Source organism: Lissotriton helveticus, chromosome 5_2, assembly GCF_964261635.1.
Source record: "Lissotriton helveticus chromosome 5_2, aLisHel1.1, whole genome shotgun sequence".
Taxonomy (NCBI): domain Eukaryota; kingdom Metazoa; phylum Chordata; class Amphibia; order Caudata; family Salamandridae; genus Lissotriton; species Lissotriton helveticus.
In genome coordinates this window covers 2,597,188-2,621,946 of record NC_136066.1, presented here as the reverse complement: position 1 = coordinate 2,621,946, position 24,759 = coordinate 2,597,188, and positions in this window count along the sequence as shown.

Genomic DNA, 24,759 nt, shown 5'->3' with positions numbered 1-24,759 from the left:
CATCCAAGGACCGGTTTCTGGCTATCAGCCTTCATTCAGCCTGGATAGCTTGACTCCAGTGGTGTGGAGAGCCTGGGACTCACGTCTGAGCATACCCAGCCCACTCGGGGTGAAAATTGCAAAAAACACAGTTGATAGACAGATTGTAGAACAATTTCATACATTCACCCCAGTACAAGGATCTGGGCCTAAATCCATCGTTTTTTTGCACTCCACACCACCCTGGGTTAGACACTGGCTATATGCAAATCAGCTCTGACCCTGTGCCTCATGGGAACAGTCCAGTCCGAACTACCAAGCCATGTCTTTCCCAGACCGGAATCAAGCATCCAAGGACCGGTTTCTGGCTATCAGCCTTCATTCAGCCTGGATAGCTTGACTCCAGTGGTGTGGAGAGCCTGGGACTCACGTCTGAGCATACCCAGCCCACTCGGGGTGAAAATTGCAAAAAACACAGTTGATGGACAGAATGTAGAACAATGTCATACATTCACCCCAGTACAAGGATCTGGGCCTAAATCCATCGTTTTTTTGCACTTCACACCACCCTGGGTTAGACACTGGCTACATGCAAATCAGCTCTGACCCTGTGCCTCATGGGAACAGTCCAGTCCGAACTACCAAGCCATGTCTTTCCCAGACCGGAATCAAGCATCCAAGGACCGGTTTCTGGCTATCAGCCTTCATTCAGCCTGGATAGCTTGACTCCAGTGGTGTGGAGAGCCTGGGACTCACGTCTGAGCATACCCAGCCCACTCGGGGTGAAAATTGCAAAAAACACAGTTGATGGACAGAATGCAGAACAATGTCATACATTCACCCCAGTACAAGGATCTGGGCCTAAATCAATCGTTTTTTTGCACTCCACACCACCCTGGGTTAGACACTGGCTATATGCAAATCAGCTCTGACCCTGTGCCTCATGGGAACAGTCCAGTCCGAACTACCAAGCCATGTCTTTCCCAGACCGGAATCAAGCATCCAAGGACCGGTTTCTGGCTATCAGCCTTCATTCAGCCTGGATAGCTTGACTCCAGTGGTGTGGAGAGCCTGGGACTCACGCCTGAGCATACCCAGCCCACTCTGGGTGAAAATTGCAAAAAACACAATTGATGGACAGAATGTAGAACAATGTCATACATTCACCCCAGTACAAGGATCTGGGCCTAAATCCATCGTTTTTTTGCACTCCACACCACCCTGGGTTAGACACTGGCTATTTGCAAATCAGCTCTGACCCTGTGCCTCATGGGAACAGTCCAGTCCGAACTACCAAGCCATGTCTTTCCCAGACCGGAATCAAGCATCCAAGGACCGGTTTCTGGCTATCAGCCTTCATTCAGCGTGGATAGCTTGACTCCAGTGGTGTGGAGAGCCTGGGACTCACGTCTGAGCATACCCAGCCCACTCGGGGTGAAAATTGCAAAAAACACAGTTGATAGACAGATTGTAGAACAATGTCATACATTCACCCCAGTACAAGGATCTGGGCCTAAATCCATCGTTTTTTTGCACTCCACACCACCCTGGGTTAGACACTGGCTATATGCAAATCAGCTCTGACCCTGTGCCTCATGGGAACAGTCCAGTCCGAACTACCAAGCCATGTCTTTCCCAGACCGGAATCAAGCATCCAAGGACCGGTTTCTGGCTATCAGCCTTCATTCAGCCTGGATAGCTTGACTCCAGTGGTGTGGAGAGCCTGGGACTCACGTCTGAGCATACCCAGCCCACTCGGGGTGAAAATTGCAAAAAACTCAGTTGATGGACAGAATGCAGAACAATGTCATACATTCACCCCAGTACAAGGATATGGGCCTAAATCCATCGTTTTTTTGCACTCCACACCACCCTGGGTTAGACACTGGCTATATGCAAATCAGCTCTGACCCTGTGCCTCATGGGAACAGTCCAGTCCGAACTACCAAGCCATGCCTTTCCCAGACTGGAATCATGCATCCAAGGACCAGTTTCTGGCTATCAGCCTTCATTCAGCCTGGATAGCTTGACTCCAGTGGTGTGGAGAGCCTGGGACTCACGTCTGAGCATACCCAGCCCACTCGGGGTGAAAATTGCAAAAACACAGTTGATGGACAGAATGTAGAAAAATGTCATACATTCACCCCAGTACAAGGATCTGGGCCTAAATCCATCGTTTTTTTGCACTCCACACCACCCTGGGTTAGACACTGGCTATATGCAAATCAGCTCTGACCCTGTGCCTCATGGGAACAGTCCAGTCCGAACTACCAAGCCATGTCTTTCCCAGACCGGAATCAAGCATCCAAGGACCGGTTTCTGGCTATCAGCCTTCATTCAGCCTGGATAGCTTGACTCCAGTGGTGTGGAGAGCCTGGGACTCACGCCTGAGCATACCCAGCCCACTCTGGGTGAAAATTGCAAAAAACACAATTGATGGACAGAATGTAGAACAATGTCATACATTCACCCCAGTACAAGGATCTGGGCCTAAATCCATCGTTTTTTTGCACTCCACACCACCCTGGGTTAGACACTGGCTATTTGCAAATCAGCTCTGACCCTGTGCCTCATGGGAACAGTCCAGTCCGAACTACCAAGCCATGTCTTTCCCAGACCGGAATCAAGCATCCAAGGACCGGTTTCTGGCTATCAGCCTTCATTCAGCGTGGATAGCTTGACTCCAGTGGTGTGGAGAGCCTGGGACTCACGTCTGAGCATACCCAGCCCACTCGGGGTGAAAATTGCAAAAAACACAGTTGATAGACAGATTGTAGAACAATGTCATACATTCACCCCAGTACAAGGATCTGGGCCTAAATCCATCGTTTTTTTGCACTCCACACCACCCTGGGTTAGACACTGGCTATATGCAAATCAGCTCTGACCCTGTGCCTCATGGGAACAGTCCAGTCCGAACTACCAAGCCATGTCTTTCCCAGACCGGAATCAAGCATCCAAGGACCGGTTTCTGGCTATCAGCCTTCATTCAGCCTGGATAGCTTGACTCCAGTGGTGTGGAGAGCCTGGGACTCACGTCTGAGCATACCCAGCCCACTCGGGGTGAAAATTGCAAAAAACTCAGTTGATGGACAGAATGCAGAACAATGTCATACATTCACCCCAGTACAAGGATATGGGCCTAAATCCATCGTTTTTTTGCACTCCACACCACCCTGGGTTAGACACTGGCTATATGCAAATCAGCTCTGACCCTGTGCCTCATGGGAACAGTCCAGTCCGAACTACCAAGCCATGCCTTTCCCAGACTGGAATCATGCATCCAAGGACCAGTTTCTGGCTATCAGCCTTCATTCAGCCTGGATAGCTTGACTCCAGTGGTGTGGAGAGCCTGGGACTCACGTCTGAGCATACCCAGCCCACTCGGGGTGAAAATTGCAAAAACACAGTTGATGGACAGAATGTAGAAAAATGTCATACATTCACCCCAGTACAAGGATCTGGGCCTAAATCCATCGTTTTTTTGCACTCCACACCACCCTGGGTTAGACACTGGCTATATGCAAATCAGCTCTGACCCTGTGCCTCATGGGAACAGTCCAGTCTGAACTACCAAGCCATGTCTTTCCCAGACCGGAATCAAGCATCCAAGGACCGGTTTCTGGCTATCAGCCTTCATTCAGCCTGGATAGCTTGACTCCAGTGGTGTGGAGAGCCTGGGACTCACGTCTGAGCATACCCAGCCCACTCTGGGTGAAAATTGCAAAAAACACAGTTGATGGACAGAATGTAGAACAATGTCATACATTCACCCCAGTACAAGGATCTGGGCCTAAATCCATCGTTTTTTTGCACTCCACACCACCCTGGGTTAGACACTGGCTATATGCAAATCAGCTCTGACCCTGTGCCTCATGGGAACTGTCCAGTCCGAACTACCAAGCCATGTCTTTCCCAGACCGGAATCAAGCATCCAAGGACCGGTTTCTGGCTATCAGCCTTCATTCAGCCTGGATAGCTTGACTCCAGTGGTGTGGAGAGCCTGGGACTCACGTCTGAGCATACCCAGCCCACTCGGGGTGAAAATTGCAAAAAACACAGTTGATAGACAGATTGTAGAACAATGTCATACATTCACCCCAGTACAAGGATCTGGGCCTAAATCCATCGTTTTTTTGCACTCCACACCACCCTGGGTTAGACACTGGCTATATGCAAATCAGCTCTGACCCTGTGCCTCATGGGAACAGTCCAGTCCGAACTACCAAGCCATGTCTTTCCCAGACCGGAATCAAGCATCCAAGGACCGGTTTCTGGCTATCAGCCTTCATTCAGCCTGGATAGCTTGACTCCAGTGGTGTGGAGAGCCTGGGACTCACGCCTGAGCATACCCAGCCCACTCGGGGTGAAAATTGCAAAAAACTCAGTTGATGGACAGAATGCAGAACAATGTCATACATTCACCCCAGTACAAGGATCTGGGCCTAAATCAATCGTTTTTTTGCACTCCACACCACCCTGGGTTAGACACTGGCTATATGCAAATCAGCTCTGACCCTGTGCCTCATGGGAACAGTCCAGTCCGAACTACCAAGCCATGTCTTTCCCAGACCGGAATCAAGCATCCAAGGACCGGTTTCTGGCTATCAGCCTTCATTCAGCCTGGATAGCTTGACTCTAGTGGTGTGGAGAGCCTGGGACTCATGTCTGAGCATACCCAGCCCACTCTGGGTGAAAATTGCAAAAAACACAGTTGATGGACAGAATGTAGAACAATGTCATACATTCACCCCAGTACAAGGATCTGGGCCTAAATCCATCGTTTATTTGCACTCCACACCACCCTGGGTTAGACACTGGCTATATGCAAATCAGCTCTGACCCTGTGCCTCATGGGAACAGTCCAGTCCGAACTACCAAGCCATGTCTTTCCCAGACCGGAATCAAGCATCCAAGGACCAGTTTCTGGCTATCAGCCTTCATTCAGCCTGGATAGCTTGACTCCAGTGGTGTGGAGAGCCTGGGACTCACGTCTGAGCATACCCAGCCCACTCGGGGTGAAAATTGCAAAAAACACAGTTGAGAGACAGATTGTAGAACAATGTCATACATTCACCCCAGTACAAGGATCTGGGCCTAAATCCATCGTTTTTTTGCACTCCACACCACCCTGGGTTAGACACTGGCTATATGCAAATCAGCTCTGACCCTGTGCCTCATGGGAACAGTCCAGTCCGAACTACCAAGCCATGTCTTTCCCAGACCGGAATCAAGCATCCAAGGACCGGTTTCTGGCTATCAGCCTTCATTCAGCCTGGATAGCTTGACTCCAGTGGTGTGGAGAGCCTGGGACTCACGTCTGAGCATACCCAGCCCACTCGGGGTGAAAATTGCAAAAAACTCAGTTGATGGACAGAATGCAGAACAATGTCATACATTCACCCCAGTACAAGGATCTGGGCCTAAATCCATCTTTTTTTTGCACTCCACACCACCCTGGGTTAGACACTGGCTATATGCAAATCAGCTCTGACCCTGTGCCTCATGGGAACAGTCCAGTCCGAACTACCAAGCCATGTCTTTCCCAGACCGGAATCAAGCATCCAAGGACTGGTTTCTGGCTATCAGCCTTCATTCAGCCTGGATAGCTTGACTCCAGTGGTGTGGAGAGCCTGGGACTCACGCCTGAGCATACCCAGCCCACTCGGGGTGAAAATTGCAAAAAACTCAGTTGATGGACAGAATGCAGAACAATGTCATACATTCACCCCAGTACAAGGATCTGGGCCTAAATCAATCGTTTTTTTGCACTCCACACCACCCTGGGTTAGACACTGGCTATATGCAAATCAGCTCTGACCCTGTGCCTCATGGGAACAGTCCAGTCCGAACTACCAAGCCATGTCTTTCCCAGACCGGAATCAAGCATCCAAGGACCGGTTTCTGGCTATCAGCCTTCATTCAGCCTGGATAGCTTGACTCTAGTGGTGTGGAGAGCCTGGGACTCATGTCTGAGCATACCCAGCCCACTCTGGGTGAAAATTGCAAAAAACACAGTTGATGGACAGAATGTAGAACAATGTCATACATTCACCCCAGTACAAGGATCTGGGCCTAAATCCATCGTTTATTTGCACTCCACACCACCCTGGGTTAGACACTGGCTATATGCAAATCAGCTCTGACCCTGTGCCTCATGGGAACAGTCCAGTCCGAACTACCAAGCCATGTCTTTCCCAGACCGGAATCAAGCATCCAAGGACCAGTTTCTGGCTATCAGCCTTCATTCAGCCTGGATAGCTTGACTCCAGTGGTGTGGAGAGCCTGGGACTCACGTCTGAGCATACCCAGCCCACTCGGGGTGAAAATTGCAAAAAACACAGTTGAGAGACAGATTGTAGAACAATGTCATACATTCACCCCAGTACAAGGATCTGGGCCTAAATCCATCGTTTTTTTGCACTCCACACCACCCTGGGTTAGACACTGGCTATATGCAAATCAGCTCTGACCCTGTGCCTCATGGGAACAGTCCAGTCCGAACTACCAAGCCATGTCTTTCCCAGACCGGAATCAAGCATCCAAGGACCGGTTTCTGGCTATCAGCCTTCATTCAGCCTGGATAGCTTGACTCCAGTGGTGTGGAGAGCCTGGGACTCACGTCTGAGCATACCCAGCCCACTCGGGGTGAAAATTGCAAAAAACTCAGTTGATGGACAGAATGCAGAACAATGTCATACATTCACCCCAGTACAAGGATCTGGGCCTAAATCCATCTTTTTTTTGCACTCCACACCACCCTGGGTTAGACACTGGCTATATGCAAATCAGCTCTGACCCTGTGCCTCATGGGAACAGTCCAGTCCGAACTACCAAGCCATGTCTTTCCCAGACCGGAATCAAGCATCCAAGGACTGGTTTCTGCCTATCAGCCTTCATTCAGCCTGGATAGCTTGACTCCAGTGGTGTGGAGAGCCTGGGACTCACGTCTGAGCATACCCAGCCCACTCTGGGTGAAAATTGCAAAAAACACAGTTGATGGACAGAATGTAGAACAATGTCATACATTCACCCCAGTACAAGGATCTGGGCCTAAATCCATCGTTTATTTGCACTCCACACCACCCTGGGTTAGACACTGGCTATATGCAAATCAGCTCTGACCCTGTGCCTCATGGGAACAGTCCAGTCCGAACTACCAAGCCATGTCTTTCCCAGACCGGAATCAAGCATCCAAGGACCAGTTTCTGGCTATCAGCCTTCATTCAGCCTGGATAGCTTGACTCCAGTGGTGTGGAGAGCCTGGGACTCACGTCTGAGCATACCCAGCCCACTCGGGGTGAAAATTGCAAAAAACACAGTTGAGAGACAGATTGTAGAACAATGTCATACATTCACCCCAGTACAAGGATCTGGGCCTAAATCCATCGTTTTTTTGCACTCCACACCACCCTGGGTTAGACACTGGCTATATGCAAATCAGCTCTGACCCTGTGCCTCATGGGAACAGTCCAGTCCGAACTACCAAGCCATGTCTTTCCCAGACCGGAATCAAGCATCCAAGGACCGGTTTCTGGCTATCAGCCTTCATTCAGCCTGGATAGCTTGACTCCAGTGGTGTGGAGAGCCTGGGACTCACGTCTGAGCATACCCAGCCCACTCGGGGTGAAAATTGCAAAAAACTCAGTTGATGGACAGAATGCAGAACAATGTCATACATTCACCCCAGTACAAGGATCTGGGCCTAAATCCATCTTTTTTTTGCACTCCACACCACCCTGGGTTAGACACTGGCTATATGCAAATCAGCTCTGACCCTGTGCCTCATGGGAACAGTCCAGTCCGAACTACCAAGCCATGCCTTTCCCAGACTGGAATCATGCATCCAAGGACCAGTTTCTGGCTATCAGCCTTCATTCAGCCTGGATAGCTTGACTCCAGTGGTGTGGAGAGCCTGGGACTCACGTCTGAGCATACCCAGCCCACTCGGGGTGAAAATTGCAAAACACAGTTGATGGACAGAATGTAGAAAAATGTCATACATTCACCCCAGTACAAGGATCTGGGCCTAAATCCATCGTTTTTTTGCACTCCACACCACCCTGGGTTAGACACTGGCTATATGCAAATCAGCTCTGACCCTGTGCCTCATGGGAACAGTCCAGTCTGAACTACCAAGCCATGTCTTTCCCAGACCGGAATCAAGCATCCAAGGACCGGTTTCTGGCTATCAGCCTTCATTCAGCCTGGATAGCTTGACTCCAGTGGTGTGGAGAGCCTGGGACTCACGTCTGAGCATACCCAGCCCACTCTGGGTGAAAATTGCAAAAAACACAGTTGATGGACAGAATGTAGAACAATGTCATACATTCACCCCAGTACAAGGATCTGGGCCTAAATCCATCGTTTTTTTGCACTCCACACCACCCTGGGTTAGACACTGGCTATATGCAAATCAGCTCTGACCCTGTGCCTCATGGGAACTGTCCAGTCCGAACTACCAAGCCATGTCTTTCCCAGACCGGAATCAAGCATCCAAGGACCGGTTTCTGGCTATCAGCCTTCATTCAGCCTGGATAGCTTGACTCCAGTGGTGTGGAGAGCCTGGGACTCACGTCTGAGCATACCCAGCCCACTCGGGGTGAAAATTGCAAAAAACACAGTTGATAGACAGATTGTAGAACAATGTCATACATTCACCCCAGTACAAGGATCTGGGCCTAAATCCATCGTTTTTTTGCACTCCACACCACCCTGGGTTAGACACTGGCTATATGCAAATCAGCTCTGACCCTGTGCCTCATGGGAACAGTCCAGTCCGAACTACCAAGCCATGTCTTTCCCAGACCGGAATCAAGCATCCAAGGACCGGTTTCTGGCTATCAGCCTTCATTCAGCCTGGATAGCTTGACTCCAGTGGTGTGGAGAGCCTGGGACTCACGCCTGAGCATACCCAGCCCACTCGGGGTGAAAATTGCAAAAAACTCAGTTGATGGACAGAATGCAGAACAATGTCATACATTCACCCCAGTACAAGGATCTGGGCCTAAATCAATCGTTTTTTTGCACTCCACACCACCCTGGGTTAGACACTGGCTATATGCAAATCAGCTCTGACCCTGTGCCTCATGGGAACAGTCCAGTCCGAACTACCAAGCCATGTCTTTCCCAGACCGGAATCAAGCATCCAAGGACCGGTTTCTGGCTATCAGCCTTCATTCAGCCTGGATAGCTTGACTCTAGTGGTGTGGAGAGCCTGGGACTCATGTCTGAGCATACCCAGCCCACTCTGGGTGAAAATTGCAAAAAACACAGTTGATGGACAGAATGTAGAACAATGTCATACATTCACCCCAGTACAAGGATCTGGGCCTAAATCCATCGTTTATTTACACTCCACACCACCCTGGGTTAGACACTGGCTATATGCAAATCAGCTCTGACCCTGTGCCTCATGGGAACAGTCCAGTCCGAACTACCAAGCCATGTCTTTCCCAGACCGGAATCAAGCATCCAAGGACCAGTTTCTGGCTATCAGCCTTCATTCAGCCTGGATAGCTTGACTCCAGTGGTGTGGAGAGCCTGGGACTCACGTCTGAGCATACCCAGCCCACTCGGGGTGAAAATTGCAAAAAACACAGTTGAGAGACAGATTGTAGAACAATGTCATACATTCATCCCAGTACAAGGATCTGGGCCTAAATCCATCGTTTTTTTGCACTCCACACCACCCTGGGTTAGACACTGGCTATATGCAAATCAGCTCTGACCCTGTGCCTCATGGGAACAGTCCAGTCCGAACTACCAAGCCATGTCTTTCCCAGACCGGAATCAAGCATCCAAGGACCGGTTTCTGGCTATCAGCCTTCATTCAGCCTGGATAGCTTGACTCCAGTGGTGTGGAGAGCCTGGGACTCACGTCTGAGCATACCCAGCCCACTCGGGGTGAAAATTGCAAAAAACTCAGTTGATGGACAGAATGCAGAACAATGTCATACATTCACCCCAGTACAAGGATCTGGGCCTAAATCCATCTTTTTTTTGCACTCCACACCACCCTGGGTTAGACACTGGCTATATGCAAATCAGCTCTGACCCTGTGCCTCATGGGAACAGTCCAGTCCGAACTACCAAGCCATGTCTTTCCCAGACCGGAATCAAGCATCCAAGGACTGGTTTCTGGCTATCAGCCTTCATTCAGCCTGGATAGCTTGACTCCAGTGGTGTGGAGAGCCTGGGACTCACGTCTGAGCATACCCAGCCCACTCGGGGTGAAAATTGCAAAAAACACAGTTGATGGACAGAATGTAGAACAATGTCATACATTCACCCCAGTACAAGGATCTGGGCCTAAATCCATCGTTTTTTTGCACTCCACACCACCCTGGAATAGACACTGGCTATATGCAAATCAGCTCTGACCCTGTGCCTCATGGGAACAGTCCAGTCCGAACTACCAAGCCATGTCTTTCCCAGACCGGAATCAAGCATCCAAGGACCGGTTTCTGGCTATCAGCCTTCATTCAGCCTGGATAGCTTGACTGCAGTGGTGTGGAGAGCCTGGGACTCACGTCTGAGCATACCCAGCCCACTCGGGGTGAAAATTGCAAAAACACAGTTGATGGACAGAATGTAGAACAATGTCATACATTCACCCCAGTACAAGGATCTGGGCCTAAATCCATCGTTTTTTTGCACTCCACACCACCCTGGGTTAGACACTGGCTATATGCAAATAAGCTCTGACCCTGTGCATCATGGGAACAGTCCAGTCCGAACTACCAAGCCATATCTTTCCCAGACCGGAATCAAGCATCCAAGGACCGGTTTCTGGCTATCAGCCTTCATTCAGCCTGGATAGCTTGACTCCAGTGGTATGGAGAGCCTGGGACTCACGTCTGAGCATACCCAGCCCACTCGGGGTGAAAATTGCAAAAAACACAGTTGATGGACAGAATGCAGAACAATGTCATACATTCACCCCAGTACAAGGATCTGGGCCTAAATCAATCGTTTTTTTGCACTCCACACCACCCTGGGTTAGACACTGGCTATATGCAAATCAGCTCTGACCCTGTGCCTCATGGGAACAGTCCAGTCCGAACTACCAAGCCATGTCTTTCCCAGACCGGAATCAAGCATCCAAGGACCGGTTTCTGGCTATCAGCCTTCATTCAGCCTGGATAGCTTGACTCCAGTGGTGTGGAGAGCCTGGGACTCACGTCTGAGCATACCCAGCCCACTCGGGGTGAAAATTGCAAAAAACTCAGTTGATGGACAGAATGCAGAACAATGTCATACATTCACCCCAGTACAAGGATATGGGCCTAAATCCATCGTTTTTTTGCACTCCACACCACCCTGGGTTAGACACTGGCTATATGCAAATCAGCTCTGACCCTGTGCCTCATGGGAACAGTCCAGTCCGAACTACCAAGCCATGTCTTTCCCAGATTGGAATCAAGCATCCAAGGACCGGTTTCTGGCTATCAGCCTTCATTCAGCCTGGATAGCTTGACTCCAGTGGTGTGGAGAGCCTGGGACTCACGTCTGAGCATACCCAGCCCACTCGGGGTGAAAATTGCAAAAACACAGTTGATGGACAGAATGTAGAACAATGTCATACATTCACCCCAGTACAAGGATCTGGGCCTAAATCCATCGTTTTTTTGCACTCCACACCACCCTGGGTTAGACACTGGCTATATGCAAATCAGCTCTGACCCTGTGCCTCATGGGAACAGTCCAGTCCGAACTACCAAGCCATGTCTTTCCCAGACCGGAATCAAGCATCCAAGGACCGGTTTCTGGCTATCAGCCTTCATTCAGCCTGGATAGCTTGACTCCAGTGGTGTGGAGAGCCTGGGACTCACGTCTGAGCATACCCAGCCCACTCTGGGTGAAAATTGCAAAAAACACAGTTGATGGACAGAATGTAGAACAATGTCATACATTCACCCCAGTACAAGGATCTGGGCCTAAATCCATCGTTTTTTTGCACTCCACACCACCCTGGGTTAGACACTGGCTATATGCAAATCAGCTCTGACCCTGTGCCTCATGGGAACAGTCCAGTCCGAACTACCAAGCCATGTCTTTCCCAGACCGGAATCAAGCATCCAAGGACCGGTTTCTGGCTATCAGCCTTCATTCAGCCTGGATAGCTTGACTCCAGTGGTGTGGAGAGCCTGGGACTCACGTCTGAGCATACCCAGCCCACTCGGGGTGAAAATTGCAAAAAACACAGTTGATAGACAGATTGTAGAACAATGTCATACATTCACCCCAGTACAAGGATCTGGGCCTAAATTCATCGTTTTTTTGCACTCCACACCACCCTGGGTTAGACACTGGCTATATGCAAATCAGCTCTGACCCTGTGCCTCATGGGAACAGTCCAGTCCGAACTACCAAGCCATGTCTTTCCCAGACCGGAATCAAGCATCCAAGGACCGGTTTCTGGCTATCAGCCTTCATTCAGCCTGGATAGCTTGACTCCAGTGGTGTGGAGAGCCTGGGACTCACGTCTGAGCATACCCAGCCCACTCGGGGTGAAAATTGCAAAAAACACAGTTGATGGACAGAATGTAGAACAATGTCATACATTCACCCCAGTACAAGGATCTGGGCCTAAATCCATCGTTTTTTTGCACTTCACACCACCCTGGGTTAGACACTGGCTATATGCAAATCAGCTCTGACCCTGTGCCTCATGGGAACAGTCCAGTCCGAACTACCAAGCCATGTCTTTCCCAGACCGGAATCAAGCATCCAAGGACCGGTTTCTGGCTATCAGCCTTCATTCAGCCTGGATAGCTTGACTCCAGTGGTGTGGAGAGCCTGGGACTCACGTCTGAGCATACCCAGCCCACTCGGGGTGAAAATTGCAAAAAACACAGTTGATGGACAGAATGCAGAACAATGTCATACATTCACCCCAGTACAAGGATCTGGGCCTAAATCAATCGTTTTTTTGCACTCCACACCACCCTGGGTTAGACACTGGCTATATGCAAATCAGCTCTGACCCTGTGCCTCATGGGAACAGTCCAGTCCGAACTACCAAGCCATGTCTTTCCCAGACCGGAATCAAGCATCCAAGGACCGGTTTCTGGCTATCAGCCTTCATTCAGCCTGGATAGCTTGACTCCAGTGGTGTGGAGAGCCTGGGACTCACGTCTGAGCATACCCAGCCCACTCTGGGTGAAAATTGCAAAAAACACAATTGATGGACAGAATGTAGAACAATGTCATACATTCACCCCAGTACAAGGATCTGGGCCTAAATCCATCGTTTTTTTGCACTCCACACCACCCTGGGTTAGACACTGGCTATATGCAAATCAGCTCTGACCCTGTGCCTCATGGGAACAGTCCAGTCCGAACTACCAAGCCATGTCTTTCCCAGACCGGAATCAAGCATCCAAGGACCGGTTTCTGGCTATCAGCCTTCATTCAGCGTGGATAGCTTGACTCCAGTGGTGTGGAGAGCCTGGGACTCACGTCTGAGCATACCCAGCCCACTCGGGGTGAAAATTGCAAAAAACACAGTTGATAGACAGATTGTAGAACAATGTCATACATTCACCCCAGTACAAGGATCTGGGCCTAAATCCATCGTTTTTTTGCACTCCACACCACCCTGGGTTAGACACTGGCTATATGCAAATCAGCTCTGACCCTGTGCCTCATGGGAACAGTCCAGTCCGAACTACCAAGCCATGTCTTTCCCAGACCGGAATCAAACATCCAAGAACCGGTTTCTGGCTATCAGCCTTCATTCAGCCTGGATAGCTTGACTCCAGTGGTGTGGAGAGCCTGGGACTCACGTCTGAGCATACCCAGCCCACTCGGGGTGAAAATTGCAAAAAACTCAGTTGATGGACAGAATGCAGAACAATGTCATACATTCACCCCAGTACAAGGATATGGGCCTAAATCCATCGTTTTTTTGCACTCCACACCACCCTGGGTTAGACACTGGCTATATGCAAATCAGCTCTGACCCTGTGCCTCATGGGAACAGTCCAGTCCGAACTACCAAGCCATGTCTTTCCCAGACTGGAATCAAGCATCCAAGGACCGGTTTCTGGCTATCAGCCTTCATTCAGCCTGGATAGCTTGACTCCAGTGGTGTGGAGAGCCTGGGACTCACGTCTGAGCATACCCAGCCCACTCGGGGTGAAAATTGCAAAAACACAGTTGATGGACAGAATGTAGAAAAATGTCATACATTCACCCCAGTACAAGGATCTGGGCCTAAATCCATCGTTGTTTTGCACTCCACACCACCCTGGGTTAGACACTGGCTATATGCAAATCAGCTCTGACCCTGTGCCTCATGGGAACAGTCCAGTCCGAACTACCAAGCCATGTCTTTCCCAGACCGGAATCAAGCATCCAAGGACCGGTTTCTGGCTATCAGCCTTCATTCAGCCTGGATAGCTTGACTCCAGTGGTGTGGAGAGCCTGGGACTCACGTCTGAGCATACCCAGCCCACTCTGGGTGAAAATTGCAAAAAACACAGTTGATGAACAGAATGTAGAACAATGTCATACATTCACCCCAGTACAAGGATCTGGGCCTAAATCCATCGTTTTTTTGCACTCCACACCACCCTGGGTTAGACACTGGCTATATGCAAATCAGCTCTGACCCTGTGCCTCATGGGAACAGTCCAGTCCGAACTACCAAGCCATGTCTTTCCCAGACCGGAATCAAGCATCCAAGGACCGGTTTCTGGCTATCAGCCTTCATTCAGCCTGGATAGCTTGACTCCAGTGGTGTGGAGAGCCTGGGACTCACGTCTGAGCATACCCAGCCCACTCGGGGTGAAAATTGCAAAAAACTCAGTTGATGGACAGAATGCAGAACAATGTCATACATTCACCCCAGTACAAGGATCTGGGCCTAAATCAATCGTTTTTTTGCACTCCACACCACCCTGGGTTAGACACTGGCTATATGCAAATCAGCTCTGACCCTGTGCCTCATGGGAACAGTCCAGTCCGAACTACCAAGCCATGTCTTTCCCAGACCGGAATCAAGCATCCAAGGACCGGTTTCTGGCTATCAGCCTTCATTCAGCCTGGATAGCTTGACTCCAGTGGTGTGGAGAGCCTGGGACTCACGTCTGAGCATACCCAGCCCACTCTGGGTGAAAATTGCAAAAAACACAGTTGATGGACAGAATGTAGAACAATGTCATACATTCACCCCAGTACAAGGATCTGGGCCTAAATCCATTGTTTATTTGCACTCCACACCACCCTGGGTTAGACACTGGCTATATGCAAATCAGCTCTGACCCTGTGCCTCATGGGAACAGTCCAGTCCGAACTACCAAGCCATGTCTTTCCCAGACCGGAATCAAGCATCCAAGGACCGGTTTCTGGCTATCAGCCTTCATTCAGCCTGGATAGCTTGACTCCAGTGGTGTGGAGAGCCTGGGACTCACGTCTGAGCATACCCAGCCCACTCGGGGTGAAAATTGCAAAAAACACAGTTGATAGACAGATTGTAGAACAATGTCATACATTCACCCCAGTACAAGGATCTGGGCCTAAATCCATCGTTTTTTTGCACTCCACACCACCCTGGGTTAGACACTGGCTATATGCAAATCAGCTCTGACCCTGTGCCTCATGGGAACAGTCCAGTCCGAACTACCAAGCCATGTCTTTCCCAGACCGGAATCAAGCATCCAAGGACCGGTTTCTGGCTATCAGCCTTCATTCAGCCTGGATAGCTTGACTCCAGTGGTGTGGAGAGCCTGGGACTCACGTCTGAGCATACCCAGCCCACTCGGGGTGAAAATTGCAAAAAACTCAGTTGATGGACAGAATGCAGAACAATGTCATACATTCACCCCAGTACAAGGATATGGGCCTAAATCCATCGTTTTTTTGCACTCCACACCACCCTGGGTTAGACACTGGCTATATGCAAATCAGCTCTGACCCTGTGCCTCATGGGAACAGTCCAGTCCGAACTACCAAGCCATGTCTTTCCCAGACCGGAATCAAGCATCCAAGGACCGGTTTCTGGCTATCAGCCTTCATTCAGCCTGGATAGATTGACTCCAGTGGTGTGGAGAGCCTGGGACTCACGTCTGAGCATACCCAGCCCACTCTGGGTGAAAATTGCAAAAAACACAGTTGATGGACAGAATGTAGAACAATGTCATACATTCACCCCAGTACAAGGATCTGGGCCTAAATCCATCGTTTTTTTGCACTCCACACCACCCTGGGTTAGACACTGGCTATATGCAAATCAGCTCTGACCCTGTGCCTCATGGGAACAGTCCAGTCCGAACTACCAAGCCATGTCTTTCCCAGACCGGAATCAAGCATCCAAGGACCGGTTTCTGGCTATCAGCCTTCATTCAGCCTGGATAGCTTGACTCCAGTGGTGTGGAGAGCCTGGGACTCACGTCTGAGCATACCCAGCCCACTCGGGGTGAAAATTGCAAAAAACACAGTTGATAGACAGATTGTAGAACAATTTCATACATTCACCCCAGTACAAGGATCTGGGCCTAAATCCATCGTTTTTTTGCACTCCACACCACCCTGGGTTAGACACTGGCTATATGCAAATCAGCTCTGACCCTGTGCCTCATGGGAACAGTCCAGTCCGAACTACCAAGCCATGTCTTTCCCAGACCGGAATCAAGCATCCAAGGACCGGTTTCTGGCTATCAGCCTTCATTCAGCCTGGATAGCTTGACTCCAGTGGTGTGGAGAGCCTGGGACTCACGTCTGAGCATACCCAGCCCACTCGGGGTGAAAATTGCAAAAAACACAGTTGATGGACAGAATGTAGAACAATGTCATACATTCACCCCAGTACAAGGATCTGGGCCTAAATCCATCGTTTTTTTGCACTTCACACCACCCTGGGTTAGACACTGGCTACATGCAAATCAGCTCTGACCCTGTGCCTCATGGGAACAGTCCAGTCCGAACTACCAAGCCATGTCTTTCCCAGACCGGAATCAAGCATCCAAGGACCGGTTTCTGGCTATCAGCCTTCATTCAGCCTGGATAGCTTGACTCCAGTGGTGTGGAGAGCCTGGGACTCACGTCTGAGCATACCCAGCCCACTCGGGGTGAAAATTGCAAAAAACACAGTTGATGGACAGAATGCAGAACAATGTCATACATTCACCCCAGTACAAGGATCTGGGCCTAAATCAATCGTTTTTTTGCACTCCACACCACCCTGGGTTAGACACTGGCTATATGCAAATCAGCTCTGACCCTGTGCCTCATGGGAACAGTCCAGTCCGAACTACCAAGCCATGTCTTTCCCAGACCGGAATCAAGCATCCAAGGACCGGCTCCTGGCTATCAGCCTTCATTCAGCCTGGATAGCTTGACTCCAGTGGTGTGGAGAGCCTGGGACTCACGTCTGAGCATACCCAGCCCACTCTGGGTGAAAATTGCAAAAAACACAATTGATGGACAGAATGTAGAACAATGTCATACATTCACCCCAGTACAAGGATCTGGGCCTAAATCCATCGTTTTTTTGCACTCCACACCACCCTGGGTTAGACACTGGCTATATGCAAATCAGCTCTGACCCTGTGCCTCATGGGAACAGTCCAGTCCGAACTACCAAGCCATGTCTTTCCCAGACCGGAATCAAGCATCCAAGGACCGGTTTCTGGCTATCAGCCTTCATTCAGCGTGGATAGCTTGACTCCAGTGGTGTGGAGAGCCTGGGACTCACGTCTGAGCATACCCAGCCCACTCGGGGTGAAAATTGCAAAAAACACAGTTGATAGACAGATTGTAGAACAATGTCATACATTCACCCCAGTACAAGGATCTGGGCCTAAATCCATCGTTTTTTTGCACTCCACACCACCCTGGGTTAGACACTGGCTATATGCAAATCAGCTCTGACCCTGTGCCTCATGGGAACAGTCCAGTCCGAACTACCAAGCCATGTCTTTCCCAGACCGGAATCAAGCATCCAAGGACCGGTTTCTGGCTATCAGCCTTCATTCAGCCTGGATAGCTTGACTCCAGTGGTGTGGAGAGCCTGGGACTCACGTCTGAGCATACCCAGCCCACTCGGGGTGAAAATTGCAAAAAACTCAGTTGATGGACAGAATGCAGAACAATGTCATACATTCACCCCAGTACAAGGATATGGGCCTAAATCCATCGTTTTTTTGCACTCCACACCACCCTGGGTTAGACACTGGCTATATGCAAATCAGCTCTGACCCTGTGCCTCATGGGAACAGTCCAGTCCGAACTACCAAGCCATGTCTTTCCCAGACTGGAATCAAGCATCCAAGGACCAGTTTCTGGCTATCAGCCTTCATTCAGCCTGGATAGCTTGACTCCAGTGGTGTGGAGAGCCTGGGACTCACGTCTGAGCATACCCAGCCCACTCGGGGTGAAAATTGCAAAAACACAGTTGATGGACAGAATGTAGAAAAATGTCATACATTCACCCCAGTACAAGGATCTGGGCATAAATCCATCGTTTTTTTGCACTCCACACCACCCTGGGTTAGACACTGGCTATATGCAAATCAGCTCTGACCCTGTGCCTCATGGGAACAGTCCAGTCTGAACTACCAAGCCATGTCTTTCCCAGACCGGAATCAAGCATCCAAGGACCGGTTTCTGGCTATCAGCCTTCATTCAGCCTGGATAGCTTGACTCCAGTGGTGTGGAGAGCCTGGGACTCACGTCTGAGCATACCCAGCCCACTCTGGGTGAAAATTGCAAAAAACACAGTTGATGGACAGAATGTAGAACAATGTCATACATTCACCCCAGTACAAGGATCTGGGCCTAAATCCATCGTTTTTTTGCACTCCACACCACCCTGGGTTAGACACTGGCTATATGCAAATCAGCTCTGACCCTGTGCCTCATGGGAACAGTCCAGTCCGAACTACCAAGCCATGTCTTTCCCAGACCGGAATCAAGCATCCAAGGACCGGTTTCTGGCTATCAGCCTTCATTCAGCCTGGATAGCTTGACTCCAGTGGTGTGGAGAGCCTGGGACTCACGTCTGAGCATACCCAGCCCACTCGGGGTGAAAATTGCAAAAAACACAGTTGATAGACAGATTGTAGAACAATGTCATACATTCACCCCAGTACAAGGATCTGGGCCTAAATCCATCGTTTTTTTGCACTCCACACCACCCTGGGTTAGACACTGGCTATATGCAAATCAGCTCTGACCCTGTGCCTCATGGGAACAGTCCAGTCCGAACTACCAAGCCATGTCTTTCCCAGACCGGAATCAAGCATCCAAGGACCGGTTTCTGGCTATCAGCCTTCATTCAGCCTGGATAGCTTGACTCCAGTGGTGTGGAGAGCCTGGGACTCACGCCTGAGCATACCCAGCCCACTCGGGGTGAAAATTGCAAAAAACTCAGTTGATGGACAGAATGCAGAACAATGTCATACATTCACCCCAGTACAAGGATCTGGGCCTAAATCAATCGTTTTTTTGCACTCCACACCACCCTGGGTTAGACACTGGCTATATGCAAATCAGCTCTGACCCTGTGCCTCATGGGAACAGTCCAGTCCGAACTACCAAGCCATGTCTTTCCCAGACCGGAATCAAGCATCCAAGGACCGGTTTCTGGCTATCAGCCTTCATTCAGCCTGGATAGCTTGACTCCAGTGGTGTGGAGAGCCTGGGACTCACGTCTGAGCATACCCAGCCCACTCTGGGTGAAAATTGCAAAAAACACAGTTGATGGACAGAATGTAGAACAATGTCATACATTCACCCCAGTACAAGGATCTGGGCCTAAATCCATCGTTTATTTGCACTCCACACCACCCTGGGTTAGACACTGGCTATATGCAAATCAGCTCTGACCCTGTGCCTCATGGGAACAGTCCAGTCCGAACTACCAAGCCATGTCTTTCCCAGACCGGAATCAAGCATCCAAGGACCAGTTTCTGGCTATCAGCCTTCATTCAGCCTGGATAGCTTGACTCCAGTGGTGTGGAGAGCCTGGGACTCACGTCTGAGCATACCCAGCCCACTCGGGGTGAAAATTGCAAAAAACACAGTTGAGAGACAGATTGTAGAACAATGTCATACATTCACCCCAGTACAAGGATCTGGGCCTAAATCCATCGTTTTTTTGCACTCCACACCACCCTGGGTTAGACACTGGCTATATGCAAATCAGCTCTGACCCTGTGCCTCATGGGAACAGTCCAGTCCGAACTACCAAGCCATGTCTTTCCCATACCGGAATCAAGCATCCAAGGACCGGTTTCTGGCTATCAGCCTTCATTCAGCCTGGATAGCTTGACTCCAGTGGTGTGGAGAGCCTGGGACTCACGTCTGAGCATACCCAGCCCACTCGGGGTGAAAATTGCAAAAAACTCAGTTGATGGACAGAATGCAGAACAATGTCATACATTCACCCCAGTACAAGGATCTGGGCCTAAATCCATCTTTTTTTTGCACTCCACACCACCCTGGGTTAGACACTGGCTATATGCAAATCAGCTCTGACCCTGTGCCTCATGGGAACAGTCCAGTCCGAACTACCAAGCCATGTCTTTCCCAGACCGGAATCAAGCATCCAAGGACTGGTTTCTGGCTATCAGCCTTCATTCAGCCTGGATAGCTTGACTCCAGTGGTGTGGAGAGCCTGGGACTCACGTCTGAGCATACCCAGCCCACTCGGGGTGAAAATTGCAAAAAACACAGTTGATGGACAGAATGTAGAACAATGTCATACATTCACCCCAGTACAAGGATCTGGGCCTAAATCCATCGTTTTTTTGCACTCCACATCACCCTGGAATAGACACTGGCTATATGCAAATCAGCTCTGACCCTGTGCCTCATGGGAACAGTCCAGTCCGAACTACCAAGCCATGTCTTTCCCAGACCGGAATCAAGAATCCAAGGACCGGTTTCTGGCTATCAGCCTTCATTCAGCCTGGATAGCTTGACTCCAGTGGTGTGGAGAGCCTGGGACTCACGTCTGAGCATACCCAGCCCACTCGGGGTGAAAATTGCAAAAACACAGTTGATGGACAGAATGTAGAACAATGTCATACATTCACCCCAGTACAAGGATCTGGGCCTAAATCCATCGTTTTTTTGCACTCCACACCACCCTGGGTTAGACACTGGCTATATGCAAATCAGCTCTGACCCTGTGCCTCATGGGAACAGTCCAGTCCGAACTACCAAGCCATGTCTTTCCCAGACCGGAATCAAGCATCCAAGGACCGGTTTCTGGCTATCAGCCTTCATTCAGCCTGGATAGCTTGACTCCAGTGGTGTGGAGAGCCTGGGACTCACGTCTGAGCATACCCAGCCCACTCGGGGTGAAAATTGCAAAAAACTCAGTTGATGGACAGAATGCAGAACAATGTCATACATTCACCCCAGTACAAGGATCTGGGCCTAAATCCATCTTTTTTTTGCACTCCACACCACCCTGGGTTAGACACTGGCTATATGCAAATCAGCTCTGACCCTGTGCCTCATGGGAACAGTCCAGTCCGAACTACCAAGCTATGTCTTTCCCAGACCGGAATCAAGCATCCAAGGACTGGTTTCTGGCTATCAGCCTTCATTCAGCCTGGATAGCTTGACTCCAGTGGTGTGGAGAGCCTGGGACTCACGTCTGAGCATACCCAGCCCACTCGGGGTGAAAATTGCAAAAAACACAGTTGATGGACAGAATGTAGAACAATGTCATACATTCACCCCAGTACAAGGATCTGGGCCTAAATCCATCGTTTTTTTGCACTCCACATCACCCTGGAATAGACACTGGCTATATGCAAATCAGCTCTGACCCTGTGCCTCATGAGAACAGTCCAGTCCGAACTACCAAGCCATGTCTTTCCCAGACCGGAATCAAGCATCCAAGGACCGGTTTCTGGCTATCAGCCTTCATTCAGCCTGGATAGCTTGACTCCAGTGGTGTGGAGAGCCTGGGACTCACGTCTGAGCATACCCAGCCCACTCGGGGTGAAAATTGCAAAAACACAGTTGATGGACAGAATGTAGAACAATGTCATACATTCACCCCAGTACAAGGATCTGGGCCTAAATCCATCGTTTTTTTGCACTCCACACCACCCTGGGTTAGACACTGGCTATATGCAAATAAGCTCTGACCCTGTGCATCATGGGAACAGTCCAGTCCGAACTACCAAGCCATATCTTTCCCAGACCGGAATCAAGCATCCAAGGACCGGTTTCTGGCTATCAGCCTTCATTCAGCCTGGATAGCTTGACTCCAGTGGTATGGAGAGCCTGGGACTCACGTCTGAGCATACCCAGCCCACTCGGGGTGAAAATTGCAAAAAACACAGTTGATGGACAGAATGCAGAACAATGTCATACATTCACCCCAGTACAAGGATCTGGGCCTAAATCAATCGTTTTTTTGCACTCCACACCACCCTGGGTTAGACACTGGCTATATGCAAATCAGCTCTGACCCTGTGCCTCATGGGAACAGTCCAGTCCGAACTACCAAGCCATGTCTTTCCCAGACCGGAATCAAGCATCCAAGGACCGGTTTCTGGCTATCAGCCTTCATTCAGCCTGGATAGCTTGACTCCAGTGGTGTGGAGAGCCTGGGACTCACGTCTGAGCATACCCAGCCCACTCGGGGTGAAAATTGCTAAAAACTCAGTTGATGGACAGAATGCAGAACAATGTCATACATTCACCCCAGTACAAGGATATGGGCCTAAATCCATCGTTTTTTTGCACTCCACACCACCCTGGGTTAGACACTGGCTATATGCAAATCAGCTCTGACCCTGTGCCTCATGGGAACAGTCCAGTCCGAACTACCAAGCCATGTCTTTCCCAGATTGGAATCAAGCATCCAAGGACCGGTTTCTGGCTATCAGCCTTCATTCAGCCTGGATAGCTTGACTCCAGTGGTGTGGAGAGCCTGGGACTCACGTCTGAGCATACCCAGCCCACTCGGGGTGAAAATTGCAAAAACACAGTTGATGGACAGAATGTAGAACAATGTCATACATTCACCCCAGTACAAGGATCTGGGCCTAAATCCATCGTTTTTTTGCACTCCACACCACCCTGGGTTAGACACTGGCTATATGCAAATCAGCTCTGACCCTGTGCCTCATGGGAACAGTCCAGTCCGAACTACCAAGCCATGTCTTTCCCAGACCGGAATCAAGCATCCAAGGACCGGTTTCTGGCTATCAGCCTTCATTCAGCCTGGATAGCTTGACTCCAGTGGTGTGGAGAGCCTGGGACTCACGTCTGAGCATACCCAGCCCACTCTGGGTGAAAATTGCAAAAAACACAGTTGATGGACAGAATGTAGAACAATGTCATACATTCACCCCAGTACAAGGATCTGGGCCTAAATCCATCGTTTTTTTGCACTTCACACCACCCTGGGTTAGACACTGGCTATATGCAAATCAGCTCTGACCCTGTGCCTCATGGGAACAGTCCAGTCCGAACTACCAAGCCATGTCTTTCCCAGACCGGAATCAAGCATCCAAGGACCGGTTTCTGGCTATCAGCCTTCATTCAGCCTGGATAGCTTGACTCCAGTGGTGTGGAGAGCCTGGGACTCACGTCTGAGCATACCCAGCCCACTCGGGGTGAAAATTGCAAAAAACACAGTTGATGGACAGAATGCAGAACAATGTCATACATTCACCCCAGTACAAGGATCTGGGCCTAAATCAATCGTTTTTTTGCACTCCACACCACCCTGGGTTAGACACTGGCTATATGCAAATCAGCTCTGACCCTGTGCCTCATGGGAACAGTCCAGTCCGAACTACCAAGCCATGTCTTTCCCAGACCGGAATCAAGCATCCAAGGACCGGTTTCTGGCTATCAGCCTTCATTCAGCCTGGATAGCTTGACTCCAGTGGTGTGGAGAGCCTGGGACTCACGTCTGAGCATACCCAGCCCACTCTGGGTGAAAATTGCAAAAAACACAATTGATGGACAGAATGTAGAACAATGTCATACATTCACCCCAGTACAAGGATCTGGGCCTAAATCCATCGTTTTTTTGCACTCCACACCACCCTGGGTTAGACACTGGCTATATGCAAATCAGCTCTGACCCTGTGCCTCATGGGAACAGTCCAGTCCGAACTACCAAGCCATGTCTTTCCCAGACCGGAATCAAGCATCCAAGGACCGGTTTCTGGCTATCAGCCTTCATTCAGCGTGGATAGCTTGACTCCAGTGGTGTGGAGAGCCTGGGACTCACGTCTGAGCATACCCAGCCCACTCGGGGTGAAAATTGCAAAAAACACAGTTGATAGACAGATTGTAGAACAATGTCATACATTCACCCCAGTACAAGGATCTGGGCCTAAATCCATCGTTTTTTTGCACTCCACACCACCCTGGGTTAGACACTGGCTATATGCAAATAAGCTCTGACCCTGTGCATCATGGGAACAGTCCAGTCCGAACTACCAAGCCATATCTTTCCCAGACCGGAATCAAGCATCCAAGGACCGGTTTCTGGCTATCAGCCTTCATTCAGCCTGGATAGCTTGACTCCAGTGGTATGGAGAGCCTGGGACTCACGTCTGAGCATACCCAGCCCACTCGGGGTGAAAATTGCAAAAAACACAGTTGATGGACAGAATGCAGAACAATGTCATACATTCACCCCAGTACAAGGATCTGGGCCTAAATCAATCGTTTTTTTGCACTCCACACCACCCTGGGTTAGACACTGGCTATATGCAAATCAGCTCTGACCCTGTGCCTCATGGGAACAGTCCAGTCCGAACTACCAAGCCATGTCTTTCCCAGACCGGA